Source organism: Hyla sarda, chromosome 3 (assembly GCF_029499605.1).
Source record: "Hyla sarda isolate aHylSar1 chromosome 3, aHylSar1.hap1, whole genome shotgun sequence".
In the NCBI taxonomy this organism is placed as follows: Eukaryota; Metazoa; Chordata; class Amphibia; order Anura; family Hylidae; genus Hyla; species Hyla sarda.
This window is the reverse complement of record NC_079191.1, coordinates 406,365,690-406,380,851: the sequence shown is the minus strand read 5'-3', so window position 1 is coordinate 406,380,851 and position 15,162 is coordinate 406,365,690. Positions and strand designations below refer to the sequence as shown.

Below are 15,162 nucleotides of genomic sequence, written 5' to 3'. Positions count from 1 at the left end.
CGGTCTTGATTTTTAGTTACTAAAAATCAGACACAACTGCAGTAATCTATATGAGTATGTTTACCCACAGTGTGTTCTTCCATTGAAAATCTGCAGGGAAATGTGCAACTTGTAAATTCACCACGGATGTAATTACTGCATCGAAAGGGGTGAAAATCCACACAGTCACCTGACTCCCACCCATACAAGTGCATGCTTGGCCAAGCAAGCATGTGTTATAAATGAGTGGAGTAAGGATGGCCACACACACTAGATAAATGTAAGCGGAATCTGCTGATTTCTGTGGGGCCAGCTGAAATTCTTCTGGGGCACCAGGCTCTCCAGTCGCAGACGTTTGAACGAGTACTTGCACTATAAAAAAGAATAAAAATCTCTCATCTCTCTACCATTTCTTTTGGTACATCCTGTTATCCAGAGTGGTGCAGGACCTGCCGGATGCAATGACATTATTTGATCTTGGTGAAGGTCCTGCACCACTCCAGATAGTGAAGCAAAGGAGAAGGCCCTACACCACTTACAAACTACTTAAAGCACAAGTGTCATGAATTTGCACCCCCATGACCTAATCCCAGGTTAACAATGTGGTTAACAATTACTAAGACATAGCTTTTGTTGTATTCTAGCAGCTTTGATAAGGCCTAAAAAATGCTTTTTATTATGGTCAGCAACAGTCAGATAGGAGTGGCTATTCCTTATGGCCGCAACGCCTATCCCCTGTATGTCAGCGCTAGGACCGATGGGCCATCAGGATCGAGCGATTGCTATGAAAACTCGCCACACACAGCATAACTAAAAGCAGACAGGAGAACGGGCACAATTTTTATTTTTTTTATTATAAAGTTGAACATTCGCCACCTGCACCTAAAGATAATAAGGGGGCCTATGTGCTGGGATCTGTGTGTCAATCACACAGCGGTCTCAGCGCTGACATACAGGGCATAGGCATGGTGGCCACGGGGCATAGCCACACCTGTTGCTGACCATAATAAAAAAAACATTTAAAGTGGTGGTATGCAAAGAATAGGGGATAAGGTGTCTGATCGTGGGGGTCCCGTCGCTGGGAACCCATTCGACCTCTGCCACGGCACCGCAGTCATCCGGTGCACGGAGCGAACTTCGCTACATGCCTGATGACTAGCGGTGCAGCAGTGACGTCAAGGCCATGCCCCTCGTGATGTCACCCCCCCCCCCCCAATCAATGCAAGTATATCGGAAGGGGCATGAAGTCCGCCATGCCCCTCCAATAGACTTGCATTGAGGAGGCATGGCCGTGACGTCAAGAGCCTCTGGTGCCGCAGCCGACATTCTAAACGAATGCAGGGTGCTGCAGGGAGATCACAGGGGTCCCAGCAATCAGACATCTTATCCCCTATCCTTTGGATGGGGGATAAGACGTCTAGGGGTGGAGTACCCCTTTAAGCCTGATCAAACCTGCTAGAAAGTAGCAAAAGCTATGCTGGAGTCGTAATTGTTAACCACTTTCTCAACCTGGGATTAGTTTATGGGGGTGAAAATTCATGACATTTGCACTTTAAAGAGGCATCTACCTGGTTTCATACTTACCTGACTACTGGGCGCTTCCTCCAAATGGGGAGATTCCCTATCTTCTGGGGGCTTCTACCTAAAGAAGAATTCTCTACCTACTTACTGTGGGCTTGTGTCTCATAAGTGGGATTCTCTACTTAACTACTGGGGGCTTCTACCCAAATTGACAGGTTTAGCCAACATTAAACTAACGTGTATGTCCAGAATAACTGTTCTTGTACTGATAATTTTTTTTTAACAATCTGGCCTTTACAAAGCAGGGTAAATTTAGAATCACAACCCAATGCACAAACTCTATAGAAATCATAATTAAAAGGTACTCCGGTGCTTCAGCATTCTGAACATGGCCGTGATCTTGACTTCACAATCACCCCCCCTTGTGAAGTCACACCATGCCCCCTCCATTCATGTCTATGGGAGGGGGCGTGTCGGCCGACACGCCCCCTCCCATAGACATGAATGGAGGGGGCATGGTGTGACTTCACAAGGGGGGGTGATTGTGAAGTCACAACCACTGTCACAGGAACCCAGCGTTTATCTAGAACATCGGGTGCTGCGGGAGATCGCTGGGGGCACCAGCAGGACCCCTGCGATCATACTTCTTATCCCATATCCCCTTTAACTGTTCTAACGAATTGTAAAGTAAATTCCTCAAGGAACAGATAACTTGATGTGATTTACATGAATCTGACAACAAAGCCAATACGCATGTGGGGTGTTCTGCATAACATCAAGTGGCGTGGCACGGTGCCACAAAAGTACAACTCCCCCACCCCACACACACACAAAACAGAAAAACTAAGGAAAACACAACACACACACCCTCATTTATCTTTATCGTCTCAAGTATCAGAAAGGCATGAAAGCAGATCACTTGGAATGATTAACTTACAGCAAGTTATGAGAAGGCAACAATAACTACAAAAGAACTCATAAGAGATAAAAATCAAAGTGACTCAAACAGGAAGAAACACAAGACGATAACTTTCAGACGCAAACATTGGCACGTACCCTGCGTTTTTATAAGCCGAGCTTTGGTCAGCAGATTATAGGACTGCTCTCCGGAGGACTGTAAAGCGGTTTAATAAGAATATGAGGAGATAATGCTGCTTTACAACAATCTCCAGATAAGGTTTCATACAGAAAATGATTTTATCATTTTGACTAAATAGATGTGTATTGCATCATTGTTTCTTTACAAGTTGAAAGCCTAAATGCTGCATCATTGTCTACATAAAGTTTCTTGATATCTGGCCTAAGCCAGACAACATACAGTTAATAACCTGCTACAACTTAATACTGACATGACAGTATTATACCAGGACACAGTTAAGCACATCAATTTATTGAAGTAAAAATGGTGATCCATATATTAGCAGGAACGAAAACATTTAACTTTTAAAAGGGGATCTTCGCTTTGTACAGTCCCTACTCGTTAAAAAGGTTCACTGATATTAAAGAGGTTTTCTAGGCAAGGAATGTGTTTTTTTTTTTAAATATGTGGCCTGGTCTACAAGACACCTTATAAAGCTCTATACTTACCAACCCTACACTTTTCTGCTGTTGTCGGTTTCATGATTGCCTGGTCTCCACTGCGATCTTCTTTTTCAATCGGATTAAGGTCTGGGGAACGGTCGGGCCAATCCATAGCATCAATGCCTTCCTCTTGCAGGAACTGCTGACAGCATTGTCTTGCATTAGGAGGAACCTAGGGCCAACCGCACCAGCATATGGTCCCCCAAGATATGCCACCCCACACTATTACTGACCCATTGTCAAACCGGTCATGCTGGAGGCTGTTGCAGGCAGCACAACATTCTCCACGGCGTCTCCAGACTCTGTCACGTCTGTCAAATGTGCTCAGTTTGAACCTGCTTTCATCTGTGAAGAGCACAGGGCGCAAGTGGCGAATTTGCTAATCTTGGTGTTCTCTGGCAAATGCCAAACGTCCTGCACGGTGTTGGGCTGTAAGCACAACACCCCCCCCCCCCCCCCCGAGGATGTCGAGCCCTCAACCACCCTCATGGAGTCTGGTTCTGACCGTTTGAGTGGACACATGCACATTTGTGGCCTGATGGAGGTCATTTTGCAGGACTCTGGCAGTGCTCCTCCTTGCACAAAGGTGGAACTCCTACGGACTCCTCTATGTTTCCTGATGTACTGGCCTGTCTCCTGGTAGCGCCTCCATGCTCTGGACACTACGCTAACAGACACAGCAAACCTTCTTGCCACAGCTCGCATTGATGTGCCATCCTGGATGAGCTGCACTACCTGAGCCACTTGTGTGGATTGTAGACTCAGTCTCATGCTACCACTAGAGTGAAAGCACCGCCAGCATTCAAAAGTGACCAAAACATCAGCCAGGAAACATAGGAACTGAGAAGTGGTCTGTGGTCACCACCTGCAGAACTACTCCTTTATTGGGGGTGTCTTGTTCATTGCCTATAATTTCCACCTGTTGTCTGTTCCATTTGCACAACAGCATGTGAAATTGATTGTCAATCAGTGTTGCTTCCTCAGTGGACAGTGTGATTTCACAGAAGTGTCATTGACCTGGAGTTACTTTGTGTTGTTTAAATGTCCCCTTTATTTTTTTGAGCAGTGTATTTGGCCTCTAGTTGGGGACTTCCTGGTGTTTGTGGGACACTTGGATAGTTTGGTGCGGAGTCATTCCTCTGGTTTGCTTTTTTCCCTCTCTTGCACATTGCAGTAGCTAAGCCCGGCCCGCACTGCTATGTCCCAGTCTGTCTGTTACTAGACTAAATTCTCTAACAGGCGGCAATGGACAGCAGACCTCATGGCCAAGACGATTGAGCTGTAGTTCAGTTTTTTTTTTTTCTGGTTAATTAAAGGGGTTATCCAGGAATAGAAAAACAGAGTAAATTTCTTTAAAAAAAAAAAATAGCTCTACGTCTCTCCCCAGGCTGTGTGTGGTATTACTGTATAACTTGGCTCCATTCACTTCAATGGAATTGAGCTGCAGAACTACACCCAACCTGGAGGCAGACAGGGAAGAGTTTTTGAAAGAAATTCATTTTTTTTTTTTTCCTATTCCTGGATAACCCCTTTAAGTGACTTACAAAAATGTTAGGAATCACTCAAGCTCCACATTCAATCATATGGAGGGAAGGTGTTTAAAACTATATTGAATGTTTCATTCTAATATCTACAGGCAATTTATACAGATTGTCACAGAAAGGTGTAAAATAATAAAAAAAAAATGGAATGCACCTTGCAGGTTCCCTAATTGTACCAATCTTACAGAACAGGAACGGCCGACAATAGTTAAGGTGAGTAAGATTTCTTTTAGGTTATGCCACTCTGAGCCGTGGTAGAAAAAAATTGTGATGTAGAATAAAAAAAACACCTAAAATGTTCAACCAGGTAAAGGAAGAGTATGTGGATCCAAGTTAGGGAGAGATATAAGGCTGAGAACTCTGTTCACCCCTATAGATCTAGTAAAAAAAAATTTTTTTAAAAATAATAATAATAATTCCATTGTCATTAGCTAAATCAGCACAACAAGAAAAACTATCCCTTCCCAATCAATCCAGATCAGTATTCACACAATAATTCTATATACGTAAGTGTTGATATTATCAACCATCTCAGACTTTCTTGAAGCCATCACCTGCAATACCCATCTCACAACCACTATTCCACAGCTTCACTGCTCTTACAGTAAAGAAGGCATGTCTTCTATAGAGGCTGAAGCTTTTTTCAGATAGAGGCAACGAGATAAAAATGTGCCTGATTTTTGTCTCAGACAGATTGATAAATCTAGGCCATAGTTCCTTTGTATTTTACGAGGATTTAAAGGTGTTCTCCGACCCTAGACATCTTGTCCACTATCCAAAGGATAGGGGATAAGATGTCTGATCACGGGGATCCTGCCGCTGGGAACCCCCACAATCTCCCCTGCAGCACCCCGTGTCATCTGCTACACGGAGGGAAGTTCGCTTTGTGCCTGATAACGGGTGATACAGTGGCTGGAATATTGTAACGTCATGACCCCGCCCCCTCCATACAAGTCTATGGGAGTGGGCGTGGTGGCAACCACGCCCCCTCCCATAGACTTACAATGAGGGGGCAGGGTCGTGACGTCACGATACTCCGGCCCCTGTATCGCCCGTCATCAGGCACAGAGCAAACTTTTCTTCCGTGCAGCAGATGACACGGGGTGCTGCAGGAGAGATTGTGGGGGTTCCCAGCGGCAGGACCCCCGTGATCAGACATCTTATCCCCTATCCTTTGTATAGGGTATAAGATGTCTAGGGGTGGAATAACCCTTTAACTTAGATGATATGTTTAATAGGGCTACTTAAAGGGGTTTTCCCATCTGAAAAAGTTAACCCTGATTCAGCACTGTAGTCAGCTGTTTCTGCCGCTACCATAGAGAGTTAAAGGACATCTGCAGCAAAATACAACTTATCCCCTAGCCACAGGATAGGGATAAGTGTTTGATTGCGGGGGGTCCGACTGCTGGGACCCCCGGGATCTCCTTCACAGGGTCATTACTCTGCGGCGGCTCTCCTCCATGTATCTCTATGGGAGAGGCGGGGAGGCAGCATTTGTGCCTCCCCACCTCTCCCATAGAACTGTATGGGGAGGGGGCGTACCGCATTAGCCGCTCACATAGAGCGGCAATGCGGGGCCCTGTTTGGGAGATCACGAGGGGGCCCAGTGGTCGGACCCCCCACGATCAGTCTTAATGACGCGTCTATAGTTAAACTTGGCCCTCGGAGTGAAGAGCTATTGGCTCCTCGATCTGTCAATCACTCCTGTGGCCACCAGCATTAGGCATGCAGCCAAAAGAGGCCAGGCATCTATTCCTCTGCGCTCCTGCGTTATCATGATGAGTGACGTCAACATGCGCCAGAGCACAGAGCAGAGGAAAAGACAAGAGTAGCAATGCTGTGGACTACGCGGGAGCCAGGTGAGTTTGCTTTGTTTATTGCTCTTGGCTACCTAAAGAATGGCTTCCATTACTACCTAAAAGGGTCTACTATTACCTAAAGGGGAATCCTTCTACTACTACTAAAAGGGGGTTGCTGCTACTACTACTAACTGAAGGAGGCTGCTACTACTTCCAGCTCCGGCCCTACTCATAACCAAGATGTTCTATTGTTCTTTACTATTTCTTTGTAGTGTGTAGTTATGGAGAAACATGTCTGCAAAGGAGCTGTATACATAGAACGGCAGGACAATTTTAATTAACCATTTTAGCAAACAATATTTTATTTAAAGGGGTATTCCAGGATTTTTTTTTTTATTTGCCTATGCAACGGGGGCTTTAAAATTAGGGTAGTTTATAATATAGTGTCTGTACCTGTGTTTGATGGCTGGTCTCGCAATTCTTATGTCACTTTTGCCCCAATATTTTTAAGAGCATACAAAATGCTGTCTCAGCTTCTCCCAGGTTGCAGTGCGGCCTGAGACATAACATTAATATGCATGTGTTTAAAGGGAGCCTGTCTGAGCTTCAATGGGTGGAGCAACCGCTGGGTGGGAGGGAGATCCTTCTCCACAGGGCTGCAGGGAATTTTAGTTTCACGAAAAGCACACAATGCTCAGCTGTGCTGCAATGGGTGGGATGACTGTGTGGGAGGGAGAAAAGTGAACTCACATTTACAAACAAGGGTTCATGGGACTTTAAGTTGGAGGAAAGGAACTCAAACAGGAAATAGCCATTTCACAAAATGAAAGCATCAGCGTTATGGTAGACTCACAACACAGCTTCAAGTATTGAAGTCCTCTTATTGTGGATAACCGCTTTAAGATAAATAAGAACCATGTTTCCCAACCAGCGTGCCTCGGGTTGATGCAAAAGTACAACTTCCAGCATGCCCGGACAGCCGAAGGCTGTCCGGGCATGCTGGGAGTTGTAGTTTTGCAACAGTTGGAGGCACACTGGTTGGGAAACAATGCATGAAGGCATTAAAAATTATTGTAAACGAGAGCATATCTAGTCAATTCAGATAAACTAGCTGTAAACGACACCTTATCTGATGGGAAAATCATGGTCCTTGTAAATACCTACGAAAATAACTAGTAACAGCATGAACAGTGCTTTCATAAATCCCGCTGCTGGAACAGGGGGGTGCGTATTTACCTGAGCCTGACTGACAGTTCTCTTATTAAAGCTCACAAAAAATAAAATAAAAAACGAAGGCAATGTGATCTTCCAAGAATGTTTGTTCTAGCTGCGCTATTTGAAGAAACCCGAATAAAGTAGCGGACAATGAACAGGCCTCGACTTCTCCGACAATTTATTTTACAGCCTTTTTTTGCGAGCGCCAACTGTGTTTTCGCAAGTCACTGAACTTGAGAAATATTTTGTTTTACTCGGCCCGGAATTTATTAACACCATTTTTTCTTTAGTTTCTCAGAAAACAAATAAGACTTTTTTTTTTGCTAAAAATATAAATTACATTTGGGCATCAAGTGGTTCCCCTCCACTAAGTTTTACTCCTTTTTACAACTTGGATCCTTATATTTCGTTCCCTTGAAAGACCCAATTACTATGGATGGAAAAATGATTCTAGCTATTAAATATGTAACCGGCACACACAATAGGAAAGACTATACATGGGCCGTGTTGGTCGGCTTCTTCCAGGACTCGAGAGGCCATAACAAGGCTGTCAGTACATACATTTTTCAGATTACGGCACAGCTACCGTTTGTTCTAATACTAATAAATCTCTATAATTACAATCCCAGTAGAATGTTTTTTTTCTTCCCCTCAGGTAAGAACAGAACATTCTTCTCCATAACCACCATTAATATCCGGAACACATTACTCGCTCCTATCATGTTTCATGTCTGCTCAGAGGGACCTTACAGGTAAAATTGGTTAATTAAAATGCAAATACATAAAAAAAGTTACAAAATAAATGTACAAAAATTTTAATAAAAAATTATGGTAAATATATATATATATATATATATATATATATAATTTAAGTAATTTACAAATCTGTATAATTTCTGGCACTGGTTGATTTAAATAATTTTTTTTCTTATCCAGAGTACCCCTTTAAGGTATCCATTTACCTTCAGTACAAGGGCCTACAAACCATAATGGTGAACCATGTGGTTGCTTTAAGGTGCTTAGATGAGGGGGCCCCATTCTGGTTGGTAACATTTCTTTTTCTATTGGCACAGAGAATAGCATAGTCAGAGAATAGGGATAATGACCAATAGGTCATAGAAATAAAGGGGAAACAAAACCCAAGACCTTTTTGTCCCTGGGGCAAAATCAGACATCAAGGCTTTAATAGAGGTCAGCCAAACATTTGTTTGGTTGACAGCTATTTGGGGAGAAGAGAACCCACACATGAGGGCCACTGAATTACCAAGCAATTTGAAAGGGGGGTTGCCAAATTATTGCCCTATGGACAACATAATTCGGCCTCAGGCTGGGCTGGAATTGTGATCGTTGATGTATACTCTATAGTTACAAGGGCAAATTATTTGTAGAAACTTATCCAACTGAGAAATCTAATCTATACACGAGTTGTTACTGTGGTATGTGCATGAATTCCTCTGGAGCCCATTTGGTGCAGACAGTTTAGCATCAAATATACAAATTATGAATATAACCCTAAATGCTGATTGAAACCATCCCCCAAAATAATTTTAACCAGCATAATGACCAACACTTAATGAGATTTCGTATCACCTTGCAGTCCCTGTCTTAGGCTGCATTCACACTACGTTTCGACCATAAGGGGACTGGATCCAGCTGGGAGTTGGGAAAACCGGGCGCTCCCAGCTGTATCCCAGACGGACCCAGCCCGCATCTCATTCATTTGAATGAGCCGACCGGAGTCAGATAGTGACTCCAGTCGGCTCATTATTGCCCCATATGCGGATTTCTGGCCTGACTGAAAACTGTGGTATGCTGCGAATGAATGAGACGGGGGTTGGGTCCAGGTGGGATATGGGAGGGCCCGATTTTCCCATTTCCCATCCGGATCCGGTCCCCGTATGGACGAAACTTAGTGTGAATGCAGCCCTAGTCATGGAATACAGTCATAGAGAACTACTGCAATTCTTTCACATTTCCTAAGAACTAGAGGAGATGTGCATATATAACTTTTTGCAATCATTTACACACACCTAAAAGAGTGATCAATAGACACCACAAAATAGAGTTAATAGAATAGAGTAAAATAGAGTATATAGAGGGACATTTATCATTATCAATGTATTATAGAGTCATTTTTAACCCTTTCTGCTGTGTGTATTCCCCATGCTGCTGCTCTGAATTTACCAACCGGGCACACGCGTCTCGCACGCGTAAATCTTGCACAATAATAGAAATCCCCCATCCCTTCTTCGTAGCTCTGATACGTACGTGTCCACTGAGCGGTTGTATATTTGCACATAAAAAGGCCAGTTGCGCAATATTTGTGCGTGAAACAAAGTCTGCAGTTAATAAATCTCTGTCCACAGGAAAGAGAGCTCTACGGCACACCGGCACGTAGACATCAGAAGGAGAAGTTTCACCAAACCCGACGCACAGAAAAAGTGCAAATATGACCACTGCGCAAATTTTTGCAGAGAAAAATACAACAACCATTGATAAATTCTCCCCCATAGTGTCTACAGGTCATTTTGTGATGTCACATCTATAATAGGGTCTTTATGAAATTATTTAGTAGGTACAATTGCACTGGAACGATGCCCTAGACAGGAGTGGAGAGCACTGCCCAAATGTTATAAATCGGGCCTGAAGATGCTGTAATAAGAATACAACATAAACCATTACTAAATGCCAAGTTTAAAATAAATAAATGTCTGTAAAATCCGCTCTTTATCATTTAGCTCGAGGCCAGTTGTGTGCTTGAGAGTTGAGGCGTAAGAATCAGAACCTTCTATATGGTCAATAACCTTTCAAAAACTTTTCAGGATGAACTGTTGTGTGTGTCCATGAGAAGCAGAACTAGTTCTGGCCATTATATAACGTATATTTTATTACATATTTTTCACCAGTTTTTCCCTCTGCAGGCTCCACATCTCTTGTCCTTGAGTTAGTGGGTGAAGACTAGCTGCTATGATACACTACACCCACTGAAAAGAAGTTGCAGCCCCCCTATTTTTTTTATGGGATATGCTCAGAGACAGCAGTACTGAGCAGTGTAAACTGTAAATCCAGCAATGGGGTGAGATAGAACATTTACCAGAGCATTTAGCAGCTACTTGTGTCTGCCTTAGTATCTCCCCCCTCCTCACCATAGACTTCTCTGGAAAGCAGTAACATGATCTCTCAATGAAGCTGTCTTTCAGCAAGAATATTGCATTTTGGAGGGGAAGGGAGTCAGAAAATGAGCCTGATAATTGGAAAAAGAAGCACATTTCTCTAGTAAGGTATATTACAATGTTTCTTATATTCACTTGTACTACTTGTTTATGCAAAGTTTATTGAAATGTTAGCCACCACTGAAGTTTTAAACAAGTGGTTATATAAAAAAAAGTCACCCTGATAATATAGGAGAACCTAGTGGGATGCAAAGCAGACATCAAAGTGGAAATTCTACTGAGAATAAGAAGAGTTTGTATTCTGCACAACAAATACTGCACATTACGTGATATCCTATTTAAATATGAATACGCTTTGGTGCGAATTCACTTACAGAAGTGGCTTATATGTTATCAGAGTGGTTTTATTAATGTAAATAATTGTCTTAGCAGAGCCAGCAGAGAATGCTTCCTGACTCCCCCCGACAAGGTCCCAAATATGAATGTTAAGTGATGAGTCAGTTAAGCAGCGTCTATTTCTGGTCACAAGCCAAAATAGATAGGACAATTGCTTTGTGAGGCAGTCAGATAAAGAAACTGCAGCTCACCAGTGTTCCTATGATAACAGTCCATTCATAGCTGCAAAAATAGACTCACACAGCAGGGTCCCCAGAGACAGTCCGCAGCACAAGAATTTGTCTAATTCAGGAGCTGAGCAACTGAACGCGCTGGTGACAGCAATGTTGTGCGTCCAACAAGTTTCTGGGGTTACACTAAACTATGTCACTTCTATGTTTGTATAGGACATTAAAGCTGTTTACTCTAAGAGCGGGATGGTATCTTGTATCTATTGCGGAGGTAAGCGAATATTCATAGTGGACAGACTGTGGGTCATGTGTAAAAATTCAACCAAATAGCAACAGATTGGGAAAAGCAATGGGGAGATTTATCAAAACCAGTGAAGAAGAGGAAAAGTTGCCAAGTTGCCCATAGCAGCCAATCAGATTGCCTCTTTCTTTTTTAACAAGGCCCCTGAAAAATGAAAGCAACGATCTGATTGGTTGCTATGGGCAACTCAGCAACTTTTGCTCTGGACGGGTTTTGATAAATCTCCCTCAATGGCCCTGATTTACTAAGAGTGTTGTGTAGTTTTCTTTGTGGGTTTTAATTCCCTACAATTTTTTTCCATGGTATTTACTAAGGTTTTCCTACATATTTTTTTTTTTTTTTTTAACACATGCTCTGATCTGTTGGGGTTTTCTTCAGCTGAAATAAACCACATTTTCTGTGAAAACCTTACTAAATATGTTGGGTTTTTGTGAAAATGTCAGGGACATGCCCCATATTTGTGGCCACACCCCCTTTCACAGTCAGGCACGCCCCCTTTTCAAGTTTCCTCAGTAAGATGGAGGTTTTTTTTCATTTCTAGCACAATGAAAAAGAATTCTGGCGCAATGGCGCACTCCAGATAATAAAGCGAAGCAAAAGGTCCTGCACCACTCTGGATAATAGAGCAAAGGAGAAGGTCCTTGACCACTCCGGATAATAGAGTAAAGGAGAAGGTCCTGCACCACTCCGGATAACAGAGCAAAGGAGAAGATCCTGCACCACGCCAGATAATAGAGCAAAGGAGAAGGTCCTTGGCCACTCCGGATAATAGAGTAAAGGAGAAGGTCCTGCACCACGCCAAATAATAGAGCAAAGGAGAAGGTCCTGCACCACGCCAGATAATAGAGCAAAGGAGAAGGTCCTGCACCACGCCAGATAATAGAGCAAAGGAAAAGGTCCTGCACCACGCCGGATAATAGAGCAAAGGAGAAGGTCCTGCACCACGCCAGATAATAGAGCAAAGGAGAAGGTCCTGCACCACGCCAGATAATAGAGCAAAGGAGAAGGTCCTGCACCACGCCAGATAATACAGCAAAGGAGAAGGTCCAGCACCAGTCCGGAACATGTCGGGTTTACAATAGTAAATCCGGGCATTACTAGATACTTCAGCCTCCAATAGAGACATTATAAAGTCCTTGTTGGTAAAGCGTCCACACAGTGTGTAAGGAATGTCTGGAATATAGATGTTATCACCTAACACACAGTGTGGCTGGTTTACCAACTAAATTGCAAGTGACAGATGCACTTTAAGCTATCTCTATCTGGGTCTATTCACACGGCAGAATTTCCGCATGCGGTATTCCCATTCAAATAAAAGCCCATAAACTTGTATGGGATTCTGCACTCCCATTCAAACTTCTGAATTCCCACTTGCGAAATTTCGCAATCGGAAATTCAGAATTGTGAATGGGAGTGCAGAATCCCATAGAAGTCTATGGGCTTTAATTTGGGGAGGAATTCCGCAATTCCAGAATTCTGCTTAACCCCTCTCTTAACACAACCTGACTGTGCATCTCCTGGCAGCTCCCAAATTCTTAGTACCACTTAAGTGGAAACAAATCACACTATCTCCCCAATATGCCAATTTGAGGAATTGATAAGTTAAAATAGATTATATATATATATATATATATATATATATATATATCTCTATCACAGGTACTGTCTGGAATGGTTATTGCCTCACTTACTGCTGAGACTCTATATGGCACGAAAACCACTTTTTGCTAAGGCTGCATTCACACCACGTTTTTGCAATACAGTTCCCGTATTTGGTTTTTGATGAAAAACGGATTCCTCAAAACTGTACCAAACTGTATCAAAACGTGTATACAAATTTTAACCCATATACGGTTAAAAAACGTCCACGGTTTGATAAAAGATGTCCGGTTGCATCCGTTTTTTTTTTTTTAAATAAAAAAAAATATATACATTTTTAACTTTTCACTCCAATATGAATAAAGTTTCACTTGTTTGATTGAAATTCCAAGAAAAAAAACTGTGCAAAGCCAAAAACTGTATGGTGCAAACCGGATGGAACCGTACACACATATGGTTTTTTACGGTTACCATTAAGTCCCATGTTAAAAAAAAAAAAAATCGTATACCGTTTCAATACGGTTTTTCACCAGGACCAAAAACCGTGGTAGGCTACGGTTTTGGGTACAGGAAAAAAAATTACAAAACCGTACAAGACGCAAAACGGATGCAACCAGATGCATCTTTTGGCATACGGTTTTCAATGGAGAGTCAATGTATACCGTTTTTAATAGGGTTCCATACGGTTTTCAAATTGAAAACTTATACGGGAACTGTATTGCATAAAACATGGTGTGAACGCACCCTAATATCTATTTGCTAAATATTATATTTTATATATAAATATTTAAAATATAATAAATAGAAGAAATATCACGTGAGCCTCCCTATACAAATTTAGGACACTACAGTATAACCGGTTGTAACCACATCTTGACCTTAAGATGTCACACAAATTTCATCTAACCCTATAATTCTGTCTTTATAGAGTGCATTGGCCCACACTACTGATTGTGTAAAAAGATCCGCAGTATCAATCATTTTATGGCTGTACAGAATTACACGTATGTCCATGTCTGTATATACTGAGATATACATAAAGTCTTGCAAATAAATAAAGGCCGGTCTCTAAAGAGATTTTGACAGGGGCCTTGGTATTTTCTGCAGGGGAAAGAAAGAATAAAGATGCCTCCATGTTGATGTTTTCCAGCAGAGATTTGTTTTGGTGCCTCGGGCACGGAAAGATAAGTGACAGTCACTCAAGGTCAGACGTGTGCAGGAAGTGACCCTGTTTCTCCCATTTGACTCATTGTTTCAAGAGTCCTTGTGTTTACATTTCAGAACAAAAAACCTGAGAAAGCACAGCCCCGAAAGCCATGACTAAAAACCACTATCATAAAGGCAACATTGCAAAATAGGGCCAATCCTTGTCTGCAGCGATGTACAGGTTACGTGATTTAGTCATTAACACAATATACTTTCTGTACAAAAACATTAAAACAAAAAGGTAGAAAAAGTTTTCTTAGTATAGTTATCACTTCATCGAAAGGAGAACGCCTTCAAGATTTCAATATCTTAATGTCAAGTTGAATATTTGAATAGAACCTCACCCTAAAATCAAATGCTCCATAAAATCCTTAGAAAAAAAAAACCTACTGTAAACACATCCAAAGGGTCATGTTCACTGTATTAATATTTAAAATGTACCTGTCGTTAAAACTTTTTATATAATGTAGAAAATACCATTATATGTATATTTGTAATATACATGTATCACTGAGGACAAGCAGGGCTCTGTACACTGAGGACAAGCAGGGCTCTGTACACTGAGGACAAGCAGGGCTCTGTACACTGAGGACAAGCAGGGCTCTGTACACTGAGGACAAGCAGGGCTCTGTACACTGAGGACAAGCAGGGCTCTGTACAATGAGGACAAGCAGGGCTCTG

General features: G+C 42.3%; 1 protein-coding gene and 1 long non-coding RNA gene across 7 annotated transcripts in view; one reads left to right on the top strand and one right to left on the bottom strand.

Annotated features, from left to right (window-relative positions):
* The window catches only part of THADA (THADA armadillo repeat containing), a 706,980-nt gene that overhangs the window by 392,486 nt on the left and 299,332 nt on the right, over window positions 1-15,162 (bottom strand). The window lies entirely within an intron of this gene.
* Window positions 8,290-14,720, top strand: LOC130362959 (uncharacterized). 2 transcript variants are annotated; one of them, XR_008891656.1, is made up of 3 exons: window positions 8,290-8,388; window positions 10,558-11,646; window positions 14,383-14,720. It is a non-coding gene; the product is annotated as an uncharacterized LOC130362959 (long non-coding RNA). The 2 variants fall into 2 exon arrangements; XR_008891657.1 differs by having other exon boundaries at window positions 10,543-11,646.